We start from the raw sequence: 21,881 nt of genomic DNA on the forward strand, positions 1-21,881 counted from the left end.
CATACAAGCTCTCCTGCCACACACAGAGCAGAGTCACTTAGAAAGAGGGAACTTTCGGGACTACAGTAGTGAGTCTTAGGGTTTGAGCTGCAGTGCCCACACCCACATGGCAGAGGGCTAGCCTGAGGGCAAGCAGCGGCAGGATGCAGAAGCATGGTTCTGTCGGCAAGGGCGGAAGCTGACTGGCCACCACTGAGGCCCAGGTGTGAACTCGATCTTGCCCGGCTGGGGAGGAGGGGACATGCAAAACTGGTCAAGCCCAGCTGTGGGCCGCCTGCAATTCAGCCTGTGAGAAAAGGGCAGGATCCCGGGAAGGGGCGGAGAACCACCCTTCAGCAAGGGGCAGGAGCACAGCTTTGCCCCACCCAGGGAACTCAGGCTTATGGCCAGACTTGGGAGCCAGCTCCTCCCACGGGGGTGGAGCCAAAAGCCCAGAACAGATGGAGTCCCATGCTACTGAGCCTAGGCACGCAGTCCCACCCAGCCTGTGGAGCCAAGGCTTGCAGCCATCCCAGGAGATGGCTCCACCTGCAGGGGTGGGGAGAAAGCCAGGAATCAGGCAGAGACCCACAGCTGAGCAAAGGAGCTCACCCCTGCCCTCAGGGCAAAGCATAACACCACCCGTGGGGGTGAGGTGAAGGCCAAGGCCACCAAGGCTTTTACACCCGAGCTAGTGATCACAGCCACTCTAGTGAAGGAGAGGTGGAAACCACAGCAACAGCCCCAGTGGGCAGGCACCAGCAACGCCCATACCTGAATGCCCTAGGCAGCAACAGCAGAGGGGATGGTGAGACTGCAGACAGACCACACCTAGGGAACACAGAGGCCACACCCAGTAGATTCCAGTAGCCAAAACCTTCTTTTATACAGACAAAATGAGAAGGCAGAGGAGAGAGAAGATGGCAGCGGAGTAGGCGGATGCACAGACACCCAGCTCTCAACACCAAACTGGAATACAAATCAATTTAGAAAAAATCAGCATGAAAAACCAACAGTGAACTGCAAGAACAGCTCTCAAAAACCAAGGATCAAAGAGGAAGCCACAATAATCCTGGTAAGGAGTGCCTGAATCTCCTCTGCTTACAGGAAGGGAAGGAGGGGGGTGAGGCTGAGAGCCCAGAGAGGATTTCACAGAGGAAAAAGAGCAGAAACTACTGCTCACAGCCACTTACCTGGTGACCAGGGAGCAAGGTGGGTTGAAAAGACCAGCTTATCTCCCAAGTGGAAAAGACAGGGAGAGGGACAGACTGTGAGGGGCTAAGGTATGCAAGAAACAAAATAAAAAAGCTGACTCATTCGTGCTGGAGGCGGCCATAGCTGGGGGAGGGACTGAACCTTTCACAAAACAGAGCTGAAGTGCTTCCGGATCAGAGATCTCCGGACATCTATCCAGCTCCAATCAGCACAACAAGACACAGCTGAAAACAAGAAGTGGGGAGGAGGGGCAGTAACTCAGGTCTCCATGGAGATCTGAGATACACCTCCCCCTACTGAAGCTGAGAGAAAAAACCCTGCCCCCAGTGAGATTAGTTGGAGGAAGGGACCTTCAGCATCTCAGGTTACACCCACAGCATTCCTGGATACAGTTTCAAGGAAGCCCCCTGCTGAGATCAGTTAACAAGACTATCACCTGTTAAGAAAACAAACAAATCAAGACTTCAAAGCTGCCCAAATCCGAAAGTGGATTACAAATAATAGCAAATACCAACCCACGAAGACCTAAAAATAACACAACTGAAAACTGGAGGCAGACAACACCAAGCCTAGACTCAATCAACTCTACAAATAAAAAAAAAAAAGAAGAAGAAGATGAGAAAACAAAGGAGTGCAATCCAAATGAAACCACAAGAGACATTTTCGAGAGATGAACTGAGTGATATGGAAATAATCAAACTTCCAGATGCGGAGTTCAAAATAATGATTGTAAGGATGCTTAGGGATCTTAGAACAACAATGGAGGGGGAGTTTGAAAACCTAAATAAAGAAATAGCAAGTATAAAAAAGAATCAGTTGGAGACGACAAATACAATATCAGAAATAAAGACCACAATGGAAGGAATTAAAAACAGGATAGACAGAACAGAGGATCGAATCAGCGAGTTAGAAGACAACTGGAATGAAGGCATGAAAGCAGAGAAGAAAAGAGAAAAAAGACTCAAAAAGTCAGAGGAAACTCTTAGAGAGCTCTGTGACAACATGAAGAGAAATAACATCCGCATCATAGGGGTTCCTGAAGAAGAAGAAAAAGAACAAGGGATAGAGACTTTGTTCAATCATATCATAGCTGAAAACTTCCCTAAATTAATGCAAGAGAAACTCTCACAAATCCAAGAAGCACAGAGGACTCCATTAAAGAGAAACTCAAAGAAACCTACACCAAGACACATCATAATTAAAATACCAAAGCTAAGCGATAAAGAGAAAATATTAAAAGCTGCAAGAGAAAAAAAAGTTATCACCTACAAAGGAGCCCCCATAAGGATGACATCTGACTTCTCAACAGAAACACTTGAGGCCAGAAGGGAATGGCAAGAAATATTCAAAGTAATGCAGAACAAGAACCTACAACCAAGACTACTTTATCCAGCAAGGCTATCATTTAAAATTGAAGGAGAAATAAAAAGCTTCCCAGACAAAAAACAACTCAAGGAATTCATTACAACCAAACCAAAGCTGCAGGAAATATTAAGGGTCCTGGTGTAAACAGATAAAGTGGGAAAAGAATACAGAAAAAAAAAAAAAGAAAAAGGAATACACCTTTAAAGAAGAAAATGGCAATAAACAACTACATAGCAATAATAACCTTAAATGTAAATGGATTAAATGATCCAATCAAAAGACATAGGGTAGCTGCGTGGATAAGAAAACAGGACCCATACATATGTTGTCTACAAGAGACACACCTTAGAACAAAAGACACACACAGATTGAAGGTAAAAGGATGGAAAAAAATGTTTCATGCAAATGGAAATGAAAAAAAAAAAAAAAGCTGGGGTAGCAATACTTATATCAGACAAATTGGACTTTAAAACAAAGGATATAGTAAGAGATAAAGAAGGCCACTACATAATGATAAAGGGAGTAATCCAACAGGAAGATATAACTATTATAAATATCTATGCACCTAATATAGGAGCACCCAAATATATAAAACAGACTTTGATGGATTTAAAGGGCGAGATCAACAGCAATACTATAATAGTAGGGGATTTCAATACCCCACTAACATCACTAGATAGATCCTCAAGAAAGAAAATTAACAAAGAAACAGCAGACTTATTGGAAACACTAGATCAACTCGATTTAATAGATATCTTCAGAACCTTTCACCCTAAAGCAGCAGAATATACATTCTTTTCAAGTGCTCATGGTACATTCTCTAGGATAGACCACATGTTAGGGCACAAAAGTGCTCTCAACAAATTTAAGAAGACTGAAATCATATCAAGCACTTTCTCCGATCACAACGGCATGAAACTAGAAATGAATCACAGCAGAAAAGCTCAAAAGTTCTCAAACACATGGAAACTAAATAGCAGGGTGTTAAATAATGAATGGATTAAGAATGAGATCAAAGAAGAAATAAAGAAATTCCTAGAAACGAATGACAATGAGCAGACAACAACTCAAAATTTATGGGACACAGCGAAAGCAGTGCTGAGAGGGAAGTTCATAGCACTACAGGCACACTTTCAGAAGCTAGAAAAAGCTCAAATAAACAACTTAACCCTGCATCTAAAAGAATTAGAAAAAGAACAGCAAGTAAAGCCCAAATGTAGTAGAAGGAAGGAAATAATAAAGATCAGAGCAGAAATAAATGACATAGAGGCTAAAGAAACAATACAGAGGATCAATGAAACTAGGAGCTGGTTCTTTGAAAAGGTAAACAAGATTGATGAACCTTTAAGTAGACTCACCAAGAAAAAGAGAGAAAGGACTCAAATAAATAAAATTAGAAATGAGAGAGGAGAAATAACAACTGACACAACAGAAATACAAAATATTGTAAGAAAATACTATGAAGAACTGTATGCCAAAAAACTAGACAACCTAGATGAAATGGACAAATTCCTTGAAACGTACAATCTTCCAAAAATCAATCTGGAAGAATCAGAAAACTTAAACAGACCAATTACACCAAAGGAGATCGAAACAGTTATCAAAAAACTCCCAACAAAGAAAAGTCCGGGGCCCGATGGCTTCACAACGGAATTCTACCAAATATTCAAAGAAGAACTAACTCCTATCCTTCTCAAACTATTTCAAAAAATTCAAGAGGAAGGAAGACTTCCAAACTCCTTTTATGAGGCGAGCATAATTCTGATTCCAAAACCAGGCAAAGACCACACAAAGAAAGAAAATTATAGGCCAATATCTCTGATGAATATAGATGCTAAAATCCTCAACAAAATATTAGCAAACCGGATCCAACAATATATGGAAAAAATCATACACCATGATCAAGTGGGATTTATTCTGGGGAGGCAAGGCTGGTACAATATTCGTAAATCAATCAATGTGATTCATCACATAAACAAAAAGAAGGAGAAAAACCATATGATAATTTCAATAGATGCAGAAAAAGCATTTGATAAAATCCAGCACCCATTCATGATCAAAACTCTCAGCAAAGTGGGAATACAGGGAACATGCCTCAACATGATAAAAGCCATCTATGAGAAACCCACAGCCAACATCATACTCAATGGGCAAAAATTAAAAGCAATACCCTTAAGATCAGGAACAAGGCAGGGGTGCCCCCTTTCACCACTCTTATTTAACATAGTCCTGGAAGTCCTAGCCACAGCAATCAGACAAGAAGAAGAAATAAAAGGCATTCAAGTTGGAAAAGAAGAAGTAAAACTATCATTATTTGCAGATGATATGATATTGTATATAGAAAACCCTAAAGTCTCAGTCAAAAAACTACTTGACCTGATAAATAAATTCAGCAAAGTGGCAGGATATAAAATCAATACTCAGAAATCAGAAGCATTTTTATACACCAACAATGAACAGTCAGAAAGAGAAATTAAGGAAACAATCCCCTTCACAATTACAACCAAAAAAATAAAGTACCTAGGAGTAAACTTAACCAAGGAGACTAAAGACTTGTACTCGGAAAATTACAAAACATTGATAAAAGAAATCAAGGAAGATACTAACAAGTGGAAGCATATACCGTGCTCATGGTTAGGAAGAATAAACATCATTAAAATGTCTATATTACCCAAAGCAATTTATAAATTCAATGCAATACCAATTAAAATACCAATGACATACTTCAAAGATATAGAACACATATTCCAAAAATTTATATGGAACCAAAAAAGGACACGAATAGCCTCAGCAATCTTAAAAAAGAAGAATAAAGTGGGAGGTATCACACCTCCTGATATCAAGTTATACTACAAGGCCATTGTACTCAAAACAGCCTGGTACTGGATAAGAACAGGCATATAGATCAATGGAACAGAACAGAGAACCCAGAAATAAACCCGCACTTTTATGGTCAACTGATATTTGACAAAGGAGGTTAAGAGCATAATTGGAGTAAAGACAGCCTCTTCAACAAATGATGTTGGGAAAATTGGACAGCTACCTGCAAAAAAATGAAACTAGACCACCAACTTACACCATTCACAAACATAAACTCAAAATGGATAAAAGACTTAAATGTAAGCCGTAAAACCATAAGCATCTTAGAAGAAAACATAGGCAGTAAGATCACTGACATCTCTCGCAGCAATATATTTGCCAATTTATCTCCACGGGCAAGTGAAATAAAAGACAGGATAAACAAATGGGACTATATCAAACTAAAAAGCTTTTGCACAGCTAAAGACAACAAGAACAGAATAAAAAGACAAACTACACAATGGGAGAACATATTTGACAATATGTCTGATAAGGGGTTAATAACCAAAATTTATAAAGAACTTGTAAAACTCAACACCAGGAAGACAAACAACCCAATCCAAAAATGGGCAAAAGAGATGAATAGACACTTCTCCAAAGAGGACATACAGATGGCCAATAGGCATATGAAAAAAATGCTCAACATCACTAATCATTAGAGAAATGCAAATTAAAACCACAATGAGATATCACCTTACACCAGTCAGAATGGCGCTTCTCAACAAAACAACACAGAATAAGTGCTGGCGAGGATGTGGAGAAAAGGGACCCTCCTGCACTGCTGGTGGGAATGCAGACTGGTGCAGCCACTGTGGAAAACAGTATGGAGATTCCTCAAAAAACTGAAAATCGAACCGCCTTTTGACCCAGCTATCCCACTTTTAGGAATATACCCCAAGGACACCATAGAACGGCTCAAAAAGGAGAAATGCACCCGCATGTTTGTGGCAGCATTGTTCACAATAGCGAAGATCTGGAAACAGCCCAAGTGTCCGTCAGAGGACGAGTGGATTAAAAAACTTTGGTACATATATACTATGGAATACTACTCAGCCATAAGAAATGATGACATCGGATCATTTACAATAACATGGATGGACCTTGATAACATTATACGGAGTGAAATAAGTAAATCAGAAAAAAAAACTGAGATGAATCCATACATAGAAGGGACATAAAAATGAGACTCAGAGACATGAACAAGAATGTGATGGCAACAGGGGCGGTGGGGTTGGGGGAGGGGGGAGGGGGTGAAGAAGGTGAGAGGGGTTAGGGGAGGGGAGGGGCACAAAGAAAACCAGATAGAAGGTGACAGAAGACAATTTAACATTGCGGGAGGGGTATACAGCACAATCAAATGTCAAAATAATCTAGAGATATTTTCTCTCAACATATGTACCCTGATTTATCAATGTCACTGCATTAAATTTAATAAAAAATATTAATATTAAAAAAAAAGAAAATGAGAAGGCAGAGAAATGTAACACATATGAATTGAGAGAAATCCCCAGAAAAGGACCTTAATGAGTCAGATATAAGCAAATTGCCAGATGCAGAGTTTAAAATAATGATTGTTAAGGTGCTCAAAGATATTAGAAAAATATTAGAACAACAATAAATGGTCATTACAAACACCTAAATAAAGTGATAGCAAATATAAAAAAAAAACATTGAAATAATAAAAAATGACAGTCAGAAATGACAATTACGATATCAGAAGTGCAGAACACAATGGAAGGAATTAAAAGCAGGATGGATGAAGCTGAGAACCGAATCAGCAAGTTAGAGGACAAGATAAATGAAGGCAAGGAAGCAGAGCAGAAAAAAGAAAAAAGACTCTAAAAGTCTGAGAACACTCTAAGAGACCTCTGTGACAACATGAAGAAAAATAACATCCACATAATAGTGGTTTCTGAAGAAGAAGAGAAAGAACAAGGGATAGAGACTTTGTTTAAACATATCATAGCTGAAAACTTTCCTCAATTAAGGCAGGAAAATGTCTCACAAGTTCAAGAAGCACAGAGAACTCCACTAAAGAGAAACCAAAAGAAATCTACACCAAGACACATCGTAATTAAAATACCAAACCTAAGTGATAAAGAGAGAATATTAAAAGCTGCTAGAGGAAAAAAAGGCTATCACCTACAAAGGAGCCCCCATAAAGATGACTTCCAACTTCTCAACAGAAACACTTGAGGCCAGAAGGGAATGGCAAGAATTATTCAAAGTAATGCAGAACAAGAGCCTGCAACCAAGACTACTTTATAAAGCAAGGCTATTGTTTAAAATTGAAGAATAAATAAAAAGCATTCCAGACAAAAAAAAAACACTGAAGAAATTCACTAACACCAAACCAATGCTGTAAGAAATGCTAAGGGGAAAAAAAAAAAGAAATGCTAAGGAGCCTTTTGTAAACAGATCAAAGGAGAAAAAGAATATAGCAAAAGAGGAATACACTTTTAAAGAATAAAATGGCAATAAACAACTACATATCAATAATAACCTTAAATGTAAATGGACTAAATGACCCAATCAAAAGACATATGGTAGCTGCATGGATAAGAAAACAGGACCCATACATATGCTGTACAAATACACCTTTAAAAAAAAGATGCACATAGACTGAAGATAAAAGAATGAAAAAAAATATTTCACGCAAATGGAAATGAAAAAAAAGCTGGGGTAGCAATACTTATATCAGACAAAATGGACTTTAAAACAGAGGTTATAGTAAGAGATAAAGAAGGTCATTACATAATGATAAAGGGAGCAATCCAATAGGAAGATATAACCATTATAAATATCTACGCACCTAATATAGGAGCACCTAAATATATAAAGCAGACTTTGATGGACTTAAAGGGCGAGATCAACAGCAATACTATAATAGTAGGGGATTTCAATACCCCATTAACATCACTAGATAGATCCTCAAGAAAGAAAATTAACAAAGAAACAGCAGATTTAAAGGACATACTAGATCAACTCGATTTAATAGATATCTTCAGAACCTTTCACCCTAAAGCAGCAGAATACACATTCTTTTCAAGTGCTCATGGTACATTTTCTAGGATAGACCACATGTTAAGGCACAAAAGCAGTCTCAACAAATATAAAAAGATTGAAATGAGATTGAGCAATTTCTCTGATCATAATGGCATGAAACTAGAAATCAAGCACAACAGAAAAACTAAAAAATACTCAAACACTTGGAAACTAAATAGCATGTTATTCAAATGGGTTAACAATGAGATCAAAGAAAAAATAAAGCGTCGGCCTAGCGTGCGGAGGACCCGGGTTTGATTCCCGGCCAGGGCACACAGGAGAAGCGCCCATTTGCTTCTCCACCCCTCCGCCACGCTTTCCTCTCTGTCTCTCTCTTCCCCTCCTGCAGCCAAGGCTCCATTGGAGCAGAGATGGCCCGGGCACTGGGGATGGCTCTGTGGCCTCTGCCTCAGGCGCTAGAGTGGCTCTGGTCGCAATATGGCGATGCCCAGGATGGGCAGAGCATCGCCCCCTGGTGGGCAGAGCGTCGCCCCTGGTGGGCATGCCGGGTGGATCCCGGTCGGGCGCATGCGGGAGTCTGTCTGACTGTCTCTCCCCGTTTCCAGCTTCAGAAAAATGAAAAAAAAAAAATGAAAAAAAAAATTCCTAGAAACGAATGATAATAAGCATACATCAACTCAAAATTTATGGGACACAGCAAAAGCAGTCCTGAGAGGAAAGTTTATAGCATTACAAGCATACCTTAAGAAGCTAGAAAAAGCTCAAATAAACAACTTGACTCTGCACCTAAAAGAACTAGAAAAAAAAACAGCAAGTAAAGGCCAGAGCTAGTAGAAGGAAGAAAATAATAAAGATCAGAATTAAAATAATTGAAGTAGAATCTAAAGAAACAATACAGAGGATCAATGAAACCAGGAGCTGGTTCTTTGAAAAGGTAAACAAGATTGATGAACCTTAACCAGACTCACCAAGAAAAAAAGAGAGAGGACTCAAATAAAATTAGGAATGAGAGTGGAGAAATAGCAACTGACACAACAAAAATTCAAAATATTGTAAGAAAATACTATGAAGAACTATACACCAAAAAACTAGACAACCTAGATGAAATGGACAAATTCTTTGAAACATATAATCTTCCAAAAATTAATCTGGAAGAATCAGAAAACTTAAACAGACCAATTACAACCAATGAGATTGAAACAGTTATCAAAAAACTCCCCAAAAAAGAAAAGTCCTGGGCCTGATGGCTTCACAAGTGAATTCTACCAAATATTCATAGAAGAACTAACTCCTATCCTTCTCAAGCTATTTCAAAAAAGTCAAGAGGAAGGAAGACTTTCAAGCTCCTTTTATGAGACAAACATAATTCTGACTCCAAAACCAGGCAAAGACAACACAAAGAAAGAAAATTATAGGCCAATATCCCTGATGAATTTAGATGCTAAAATCTTCAGCAAAATATTAGCAAACCGATCCAGCAATACATGAAAAAAATCATACACCATGATCAAGTGGGATTTATTCTTGGAAGGCAAGGCTGGTACAATATTTGCAAATCAATCAATGTGATTCATCACATAAACAAAAGAAAGGAGAAAAACCACATAATAATTTCAATAGATGCAGAAAAAGCATTTGATAAAATCCAACACCCATTCATGATCAAAACTCTCAGCACATTGGGAATACAGGGAACATACCTCAACATGATAAAAGCCATCTATGACAAACTCACAGCCAACATCATACTCAGTGGGCAAAAATTCAAAACAGTCCCCTTAAGATCAGGAACAAGGCAGGGGTGCCCCCTTTCACCACTCATATTCAACATAGTTCTGAAAATCCTAGCTACAGCAATCAGCCAAAAAAAATAAAAAGAAATAAAAGGCACTCAGATTGGAAAAGAAGTAAAACTATCATTATTTGCAGATGATATAATATTTTATATAGAAAACCCTAAAATCTCAGTCAAAAAACTATGGAACCTGATAAATGAATTCAGCAAGGTGGCAGTATATAAAATTAATACTAAGAAATCAGATGCATTTTTGTACACCAACAATGAACTGTCAGAAAGAGAAATTAAGGAAGCAATCCCCTCACCATTGCAACCAAAAAAATAAAGTACTTAGGAATAAATTTAACCAGGGAGAATAAATATTTGTACTTGGAAAACTATAAAACATTGATAAAAGAAATCAAGAAAGATACAAACAAGTGGAAGTATATACCATTCTCATGGTTAGGAAGAATAAACATCATTAAAATGTCTATATTACCCAAAGCAATTTATAAATTCAATGCAATACCGATTATAACACCAATGACTTACTTCAAAGATATAGAACACATATTCCAAAAATTTATATGGAACCAAAAGAGAACACGAATTGCCTCAGCAATCTTGAAAAGGAAGAATAAAGTGGGAGGTATCACACTTCCTGATATCAAGTTATACTACAAGGCCATTGTCCTCAAAACAGCCTGGTACTGACATAAGAACAGGCATATAGATCAATGAAACAGAACAGAGAATCCAGAAATAAACCTACACCCTTATGGACAACTGATATTTGACAAAGGAGGTAAGAGCATACAATGGAGTAAAGACAACCTCTTCAACAAATAGTGTTGGGAAAATTGGACAGCTACTTGCAAAAAAATGAAAGTAGACCACCAACTTACACCATTCACAAAAATAAACTCAAAATGGTTAAAAGACTTAAATGTAAGCCGTAAAACCATAAGTATCTTAGAAGAAAACATAGGCACTATGCTCTCCGACATCTCTCTCTCGGAGCAATATATTTGCTGATTTATCTCCACCGACAAGTGAAATAAAAGACAGGATAAACACGCCCTGGCCGGTTGGCTCAGTGGTAGAGCGTCGGCCTGGCGTGCGGGGGACCCAGGTTCAATTCCCGGCCAGGGCACATAGGAGAAGTGTCCATTTGCTTCTCCACCCCCCCCTCCTTCCTCTCTGTCTCTCTCTTCCCCTCCCGCAGCCGGGGCTCCATTGGAGCAAGGATGGCCCGGGTGCTGGGGATGGCTCCTTGGCCTCTGCCCCAAGCGCTAGAGTGGCTCTGGTTGTGGCAGAGCGATGCCCCGGAGGGGCAGGGCATCACCCCCTGGTGGGCAGAGCGTCGCCCCTGGTGTGCGTACTGGGTGGATCCCGGTCGGGCACATGCGGGAGTCTGTTTGACTGTCTCTCCCCGTTTCCAGCTTCGGAAAAATACAAAAAAAAAAAAAAAGACAGGATAAACAAATGGGACTAGAGATCAAACTAAAAAGCTTTTGCACAGCTAAAGACAATAAGAACAAAATAATAAAATAAACTAAACAATGGGAGAATATATTTGATAGTGCATCTGATAAGGGGTTAATAACCAAAATTTATAACAAACTTGTAAAACTCAATGCCAGGAAGATAAACAATCCAATCATAAATGGGCAAAAGAAATGAATAGACACTTCTCCAAAGAGGACATACAGATGGCCAATAGGCATATGAAAAATGCTCAATATCACTAATCATTAGAGAAATGCAAATTAAAACCATAATGAGCCTGACATGGCAGTGGCGCAATGGATAGAGCATCAGACTGGGATCGGAGGACCCAGGTTCAAGACCCCAAGGTCGCCAGCTCAAACGTGGGCTCATCTGGCTTGAGCCAAAAGAAGCCCACCACCTTAGACCCAAGGTCACTGGTTCGAGCAAGGGGTTACTGGGTCTACTGAAAGCCTGCAGTCAAGGCACATATGAGAAAGCAATCAATGAACAACTAAGGTGTCACAACGAAAAACTAATGATTGATGCTTCTCATCTCTCTCTGTTCCTGTCTGTCTGTCCCTATCTATTACTCTCTCTGACTCTGTCTCTGTCCCTGTAACAAAATAAAAAAAAAATAAAATAAAAACCATAATGAGATATCACCTCACACCAGTCAGAATGGCGCTCATCAACAAAACACAGAATAAGTGCTGGTGAAGATGTGGAGAAAAGGGAATCCTCCTGCACTGCTGTTGGGAATGCAGACTGGAGACTAGTGCAGTCACTGTGAAAAACAGTATAAAGATTTCTGAAAAAATTAAAAATCCAACTGCCTTTTGACCCAGCTATCCCACTTTTAGGAATATACCCCAAGAACACCATAGCACTGTTTGAAAAGAAGAAATGCACCCTCATGTTTATGGCAGCATTGTTCACAATACTGAAGATCTGGAAACAGCCCAAGTTTCCGTCAGTGGACAAGTGGATTAAAAAGCTTTGGTACATATATACTATGGAATACTACTCAACCATAAGAAATGATGACATCAGATCATTTACAACAACATGGATGGACCTTGATAACATTATACTGAACAAAATAAGTAAATCAGAAAAAGCTAAGAACTATATGATCCCATACATAAGTGGGACAGAAAAATGAGACTCAGAGACATGGACAAGAGTGTGGGGGTTACGAGGTGGGGGGGAGGAGAGGGAGTGGGTTGGGGGAGGGGAGAGGTACAAAGAAAACCAGATAGAAGGTGACAGAAAACAATTGGACTTTGGGTGATGGGAATGCATCATAATCAAATGTCAAAATAACCTAGAGATGTTTTCTCTAAACATATGGACCCTGATTTATCAATGTCACCCCATTAAAATTAATTCAAAAAAAAAAGAAAGAAAATTATCTATGTTGCTGCTTATAACAATAATTTATTTTTTTTTATTGCTGTCTACAGCAGTGGTCCCCAACCTTTTTTGGGCCATGGACCAGTTTAATGTCAGAAAATATTTACACAGACCGGCCTTTAGGGTGGGACCGATAAATGTATCATGTGACTGATACAAGCATCAAGAGTGAGTCTTAGATAGATGTTACAGAAGGAATCTGGTCATTTTTTAAAAATGAAACATCATTCAGACTTAAATATAAATAAAATGAAAATAATGTAAGTTATTTATTCTTTCTCTGTGAACTGGTACGAAATGGTCCATGGACTGGTACCTGTCTGTGGCCCAGGGGTTGGGGACCACTGTTCTACGTACCAATATGTGGTCATTCCATCTTGTTTTTTTTATCCATTTCCCCTATTAATGTACATTTAAATTATTTTCAGTTTGAGGCTCTTGTAAAAAAAGCTTTTAGGAACATTCTTGAACTTTGTTTTTAGACACTAATTTTCTTTGTTCTTAGGCACATACCTAGGAGTGAAATTGCCAAATCATGTGGTAAGAATTTTAACTTTATAAAAATTACCAAACTTATTTCCAAAGTAAAGAAACTATTTTATAATCCTGCCAGAAATGTATGTGAGTTCAATTTGCTCCACAACAATTAGAATATTTATACTTTTAATTTTGTTTACTCTAGTAATTGTGAAATGATATCTCATTTCTGGTTCTAATGTGCATTTTCATGATGACTAATGATGGTACATTTCATGTGCTCATTAACCTGTTGTATCTTCTTTTGTGAACTATTTGTATAGATCTCTTGTCTATATTTTATTTGGTAGTGTTTTATATACAAATATGTTTCATGAATATTTTTTTTCAGTGGGTGAGGCATCCCTTTTTCTTTTCTTAATTTATCCTGAAGAGAAGAAGTCAGATTTTGATGTACAATTTACAACTAATTTTTATATGTTGGTCTTACTTCCTGTGATCTTGCTAATTTCATTTATTAATTCTAGTGAAAAATTTAAATGTATTCCCTGATATTTTCTGTAAGATAGCTATGTTATCAGAGAATACATACAATTTTACTTTATAAAATTTTTGTTTTATTTTTTAGATTAAAAAAAATATTTTTTATTTATTTATTTTATTAAATGAGAGGCAGAGAGGCAGAGGCAGAGTCGCGCATGCGCCCAGACCGGGATCTACCCGGGAAGCCCCTACCAGACGATGCTCTGCCTGTCTGGGCCACTGCTGCTTGCTTGCAAATAGTACTTTTCAAAGAATTTGTCCATTTAATTTAAGTTATCAAATTTATTGGCACAAAGTTGTTGATTTTATTTATTTATTACTTATTAGTATAATTAAGATCTATAATGATTTTTCATTACTGATTTTGAAAATTTGTTTTTTCCATTTTTCTTGATTAGCATTTTTAAGTTTTGTTTTCTTTTTAACATTTTCAAGGAAAAGATTTTGATTTGTTATTTCCTCTTTACATTTTTTATTTATATTTTATTAAATATTTTAACACACCATTTGGTTCAGAATATTTTTTTTATTTTCCTCCTTAAATCCCTAGGTGTGTCTTATGGTCAGGTGCATCTTATGGAGCAAAACATATGGTATATTCCTGTAGAGATTGAGAGCCCAAAGGCCTTTTCTACATTAGAAAAAAGCCAGTTACTACTACTTGGAGTATGCCAGACTATTTCAGGTTGATGGATAGAAGATGCCTGGAAGACTTTTGGCCAGTTAAAAAGATTAAACACTACCTTAAACATTTCATAAACCTTAAGAAAAGTTCTTAAAGCCATATACAAGACTTCATAAAAAAATTATAAAAATATTGATGAACAAAATAAAACCTGAGTATATGAAGAGGTATATCATATTCATGGATGAAAATATTTAATATTTAAGTAGATGTTAATCCTACATAAATTATTTTATGAATGCAGTGTAATTCCAATCAAAATCCTCAAGGAATTTTGTGCTGAAGTTATGAAAAGAATTTTAAGGGTTATATGAAAGAGTAAATGTTCTTTTTTAATTTTATAAGAAGTTTATTTATGCATCTGCAAACATATTGGCTAAACCCTAGTGGCATCAGCCAGTAAATGTTTAATAATACATAAAATCATTTTGAATATGAACAATAATGATGAGTAAACTGCCCTATCAGGTATCAAAACATTATTTTAAAACTACAGTAAGGAAACTTGATACTAGTAAAATAAGAGCAGACTAGATGATTGAAACCCACTCTTCTATATATTTGAGATTTTGTTGCATGTAAGAAATACAAAGGAGTAGAAACCTTGAGCCATTTTTGTAATCAATCTAGCATAGTAATCAAAGCAGTTACTTTTCCCTTACTCATCTCATTTTTCTTAAAACATTCTAGTAGATAGATTTAATTAAAATTTTTTCTGAAACATTTTCCACCACCAGAAAACATCTAGTCTATAATTTCACCTAGTTCAATGTCATTGCAATATATAATTATATAGATTGTTCCAAAAGTTTTTGTCAGAATTAAGCTTTAAGAAGTTAAGAAGTGCCCTGGCCAGTTAGCTCAGTGGTAGAGTGTCAGCCTGGTGTAAGGATGTCCCGGGTTCGATTCCCGTCCAGGGCACACAGGAGAAGCGCTCATCTGCTTCTCCACCCTCCCTCTCTCCTTTCTCTCTTTGTCTTCCCCTCCTGCAGCCAAGGCTCCATTGGAGCAAAAGTTGGCCCAGGTGCTGAGGATGGCTCCATGGCCTCTGTCTCAGGTGCTAGAATGTCTTCAGTTACAATGGAGCAAAACCCCAGATAGGCAGAGCATCGCCCCCTTGTGGACTTGCCAGGTGGATCCCAGTTGGGCACATGTAGAAGTCTTTCTCTCTGCCTCCCCCCTTCTCACTTCAGAAAAAAAAATCAGAAGTATTGTTACTAAACTTTATATAAACTATTTTAAAACTTACTTAAATGATTTTAAACTATAGTTTTAGGAGTTTTTAACAATTCACTTTTTTAAGTTTTTGGTTTAATCCTGTTGATAGCAAATATTGACAGAAACAAAAAAATAAAAATGTATTTTTAAAAATTCTCAAACTCAACAAATATAAAAGAAATTTAAATAATTAAACTTCTAATGATTTAAAATCAAGATAGCAGAATATATAAGTACAAAGTTATTAAAGCCTTAAACTGGACTGAGATCATGATAATTTGTTTTTCACTGGAACAGAACTCAAACCATTGGTTAATGTATCTCTCTCTAGGAGCATAGCTTAGAGCCATGAAATATGCAAGAAAATGTTATGACCAATCAAAATAGACAATTCACAACCCATATGCCAATACTCAAGCTATTCAAAAAACAGTTGCTCGAGCTCTTTTGTGGAACTTACTTATTTTTATCCTTAGACATCTTTAGCAAGACTGATTGTATGGCCTTCAAGACTACATAGGTTAAAAGGAGTAAACTAGAAGGCAGGAAAAGGACTGCTTTAAGCAGGCACACTCCTGACAGTAAGAAATGCTAATTAACAGCTGAAAATGAGAGAAGAGACAGCAAAACTCTATGAAGTGTATACACATAGACATAAATATTGTAGTGGTCTTGGGCTATTTGATTTAAAGCCACATAATTTTGAATGCATGAAAAAGTCCTGAGATCATCATTTTTATTACAGTAAGCAATGTGTGTTTGTAAGTTAATTAAATTTTAAATTTTATTTTTATTTGAAAAGGGAAGTAATCAAAGGTAACATATTTTTGAGCTTAAATATTTAGGTAAAATTCTAGCCATCCTAAGTATCAATCATGACTTACTATCCTAAATATTTTTACAGAACCACTCTTTACATTATTTTCTTCATATATTTTATAACCACAAAGCTAACTGCTATACTGATTTGAAATGGCATTCAGTAAATATTTGTTGAATTGAATTCAATATACATATCAAATGCCTTTATCTCATCATCTTCCCTTTCCCAAACTATATACTTACTGCTCTCACATGTACACAGAATATAAAAAACAAACAACAAAAAAAACACAAATGTTACTGTTAGCTGGTCATTTTCTCTGACAAAGCTTTGAGATTGCCAAAGTTTTTTTTTTCAAAGTTTTAAAAATAAACATATTTATTGCTAATAAATCAGTGAAAGTACATTTGATTATTGTACATACATTTATATACATGTATGCATGTGTAAATATATATATACATATATATGTTTAAGTATTTTTTTAATAAATTTTTATTAATGGTAATGGGATGACATTAATAAATCAGGGTACATATATTCAAAGAAAACATGTCTAGGTTATTTTGTCATTAAATTATATTGCATACCCCTCGTCCAAAGTCAGATTGTCTTCCGCCACCCTCTATCTAGTTCTCTGAGCTCCTCCCCCTCCCCCTAACTCTCTCCCTCCCTCCCTCCCATGTCCTCCCTCCCCCCACCCCTGGTAACCACCACACTCTGGTCCATGTCTCCCAGTCTTGTTTTTATGTTCCACCAATGTATGGAATCATGTAGTTCTTGTTTTTTTTCTGATTTACTTATTTCACTCTGTATAATGTGATCAAGATCCCACCATTTTGGTGTAAATGATCTGATGTCATCACTTTTTATGGCTGAGTAGTATTCCATAGTGTATATGTGCCACATCTTCTTTATTCAGTCTTCTATTGAAGGGCTTTTTGGTTGTTTCCATGTCTTGGCCACTGTGAACAGTGCTGCAATGAACATGGGGCTACATGTGTCTTTACGTATCAATGTTTCTGAGGTTTTGGGGTATATACCCAGTAGAGGGATTGCTGGGTCATAAGGTAGTTCTATTTTCAGTTTTTTGAGGAACCACCATACTTTCCTCCATAATGGTTGTACTACTTTACAGTCCCACCAACAGTGAATGAGGGTTCCTTTTTCTCCACAGCCTCTCCAACATTTGCTATTACCCGTCTTGTTGATAATAGCTAATCTAACAGGGGTGAGGTGGTATCTCATTGTAGTTTTGATTTGCATTTCTCTAATAACTAATGAAGCTGAGCATCTTTTCATATATCTGTTGGCCATTTGTATCTCTTCCTGGGAGAAGTGTCTGTTCATGTCCTCTTCCCATTTTTTTATTGGATTGTTTGTTTGTTTGTTGTTGAGTTTTATGAGTTCTTTGTAAATTTTGGATATTAGGCCCTTATCTGAGCTGTTGTTTGAAAATATCATTTCCCATTTAGTTGGCTGTCTGTTTATTTTGATATCAGTTTCTCTTGCTGAGCAAAAAACTTTTTATTCTGATGTAGTCCCATTCATTTATCTTTGCCTTCACTTCTCTTGCCATTGGAGTCAAGTTCATAAAATGTTCTTTAAAACCCAGGTCCATGATTTTAATACCTATGTCTTCTTCTATGTACTTTATTGTTTCAGGTCTTATATTTAGGTCTTTGATCCATTTTGAATTAATTTTAGTACACGGGGACAGGCTGTAGTCGAGTTTCATTCTTTTGCATGTGGCTTTCCAGTTTTCCCAACGCCATTTGTTGAAGAGGCTTTCTTTTCTCCATTGTGTGTTGTTGGCCCCTTTATCAAAGATTATTTGACCATATATATGTGGTTTTATTTCTGGGCTTTCTATTCTGTTCCATTGGTCTGAGTGTCTATTTTTCTGCCAATACCATGCTATTTTGATTATCGTGGCCCTATAATATAGTTTAAAGTCAGGTATTGTGATGCCCCCAGCTTCATTCTTTTTCCTTAGGATTGTTTTGGCTATTCGGGGTTTTTTATAGTTCCATATAAATCTGATGATTTTTTGTTCCATTTCTTTAAAAAATCTCATAGGAATTTTGATGGGAATTGCATTAAATTTGTATATTGCTTTGGGTAATATGACCATTTTGATTATATTTATTCTTCCTATTCAAGAACAAGGAATATTTTTCCATCTCATTGTATCTTTTTCGATTTCCCTTAACAATGCTTTGTAATTTTCATTATAAAGGTCCTTTACAGTCTTTGTTATGTTTATTCCTAGGTATTTTATTTTTTTTGTTGCAATCGTGAAGGTGATTATTTTTTTGAGTTCGTTTTCTAATATTTCATTGTTGGCATATAGAAAGGCTATGGACTTTTGTATGTTAATTTTGTATCCTGCAACCTTACTGTATTGGTTTATTGATTCTAATAATCTTTTTGTGGAGTCCTTCGGGTTTTCGATGTATAGGATCATATCATCAGCAAAAAGTGATAGCTTTACTTCTTCTTTTCCGATATGGATGCCTTTTATTTCTTTGTCTTGTCTGATTGCTCTGGCCAGAACTTCTAGCACCACGTTAAATAAGAGTGGAGAGAGTGGACAACCCTGTCTTGTTCCTGATTTAAGGTAGAAAGTCCTCAGTTTTATGCCATTTAATAGGATGTTGGCTGACGGTTTATCATATATGGCCTTTATCATGTTGAGATATTTTCCTTCTATACCCATTTTGTTGAGAGTCTTAAACATAAAATTGTGTTGTATTTTATCAAAAGCCTTTTCTGCATCTATTGATAAGATCATGTGGTTTTTGTTCTTTGTTTTGTTGATATGGTGTATTACGTTAACCGTTTTGCGTATGTTGAACCATCCTTGAGATTCTGGGATGAATCCCACTTGATCATGATGTATTATTTTTTTAATATGTTGTTGTATTCGGTTTGCCAGTATTTTGTTTAGTATTTTAGCATCTGTATTCATTAGAGATATTGGTCTGTAGTTTTCTTTCTTTGTGCCATCCTTGCCAGGTTTTGGTATGAGGGTTATGTTGGCCTCATAAAATGTGTTTGGAAGTATTGCTTCTTCTTCAATTTTTTGGAAGACTTTGAGTAGAATAGGAACCAAGTCTTCTTTGAATGTTTGATAGAATTCACTAGTATAACCGTCTGGGCCTGGACTTTTATTTTTGGGGAGGTTTTTAATAGTTTTTTCTATTTCCTCCCTGCTGATTGGTCTGTTTAGGCTTTCTGCCTCTTCATGACTCAGTCTAGGAAGGTTGTATTGTTCTAGGAATTTATCCATTTCTTCTAGATTATTGTATTTGGTGGCATATAATTTTTCATAGTATTCTACAATAATTCTTTGTATATCTATGATGTCTGTGGTGATCTCTCCTCTTTCATTTTGGATTTTATTTATTTGAGTCCTGTGCCTTTTTTCCTTGGTGAGTCTTGCCAAGGGTTTGTCAATTTTGTTGATCTTTTCAAAGAACCAGCTCCTTGTTTTATTGATTTTTTCTATAGTTTTTCTGTTCTCTATTTCATTTATTTCTGCTCTGATTTTTATTATTTCCTTTCTTCGGCTGGTTTTGGGTTGTCTTTGTTCTTCTTTTTCTAGTTCCTTAAGGTGTGAAGTTAAGTGGTTTACTTCGGCTCTCTCTTGTTTGTTCATATAGGCCTGAAGTGATATGAACTTTCCTCTTATTACTGCTTTTGCTGCATCCCAGAGATTTTTTTTTTAATAATTTTATTTTTTTAATGGGGTGACATCAATAAGAGAGATTCTGATATGTCATATTTTCATTTTCATTTGTCTCTATATATCTTTTGATCTCTGCGCTTATTTCTTCTTTGACCCATTCATTTTTTAGAAGTATGTTGTTTAGTTTCCACATTTTTGTGGGTTTTTCCCCCTCTTTTTTGCAGTTGAATTCTAGTTACAAGGCTTTATGATCAGAAAATATGCTTGGTACAATTTCAATTTTTCTAAATTTGCTGATATTGTCTTTGTGGCCCAACATATGGTCAATTCTTGAGAATGTTCCATGTACACTAGAGAAAAATGTGTACTCTGTCGCTTTGGGATGAAGTGTCCTATAGATGTCTATCATATCCAGGTGTTCTAGTATTTCGTTTAAGGCCACTATATCTTTATTGATTCTCTGTTTGGATGACTGATCTAGAGCCGTCAGCGGTGTATTGAGGTCTCCAAGTATGATTGTATTTTTGGTAGTTTTTGTTTTAAGGTCAATAAGTAGCTGTCTTATATATTTTGGTGCTCCTTGGATTGGTGCATATATATTAAGGATTGTTATGTCTTCTTGATTCAGCTTCCCCTTAATCATTATGAAATGACCATTTTTGTCTCTGAGTACTTTTTCTGTCTTGTAGTCAGCATTATTAGATATGAGTATTGCTTCCCCTGCTTTTTTTTGGGTTTTGTTTGCTTGGAGTATTGTTTTCCAGCTTTTCACTTTGAATTTGTTTTTATCCTTGTTGCTTAGATGTGTTTCTTGTAGGCAGCATATAGTTGGATTTTCTTTTTTAATCCATTCTGCTACTCTGTGTCTTTTTATTGGTAAGTTTAATCCATTTACATTTAGTGTAATTATTGACACTTGTGGGTTCCCTACTGCCATTTTATAAATTGCTTTCTGTTAGTTTTGTATCTAGTTTGATTGTTCTCTTTTGTTTTTCTATCATTTGTTTTTGTTTGTTTGTGTTCCATACTTCTTTCCTCTGTTGCTACCTTTTTTAAGTCAAGTGTTTTTGTGGTGGTTTTTTCAAGGGTGGTTACCATTAAGTAATGAAAAGGGTACCTACCATATTCATTGTAGTACCCTATCTTATGAGTATTTCTGCAGTTCATCGTCCTTTGCTACTGTTAATCTCCATCCTCTCCCCCCTTTTTTCCCTTTGTTGTCACAGTTTAAGTTTGGTTTTATTGTGTTCTTGGTGGAGCTGTTACTTGTGGTGGTGTTTTCTTTTGTTCTTTGAATCTGGTTGGAAAACCCCCTTTAGTATTTCCTGGAGTGGGG

Source organism: Saccopteryx bilineata, chromosome 2 (assembly GCF_036850765.1).
Source record: "Saccopteryx bilineata isolate mSacBil1 chromosome 2, mSacBil1_pri_phased_curated, whole genome shotgun sequence".
NCBI lineage: Eukaryota > Metazoa > Chordata > Mammalia > Chiroptera > Emballonuridae > Saccopteryx > Saccopteryx bilineata.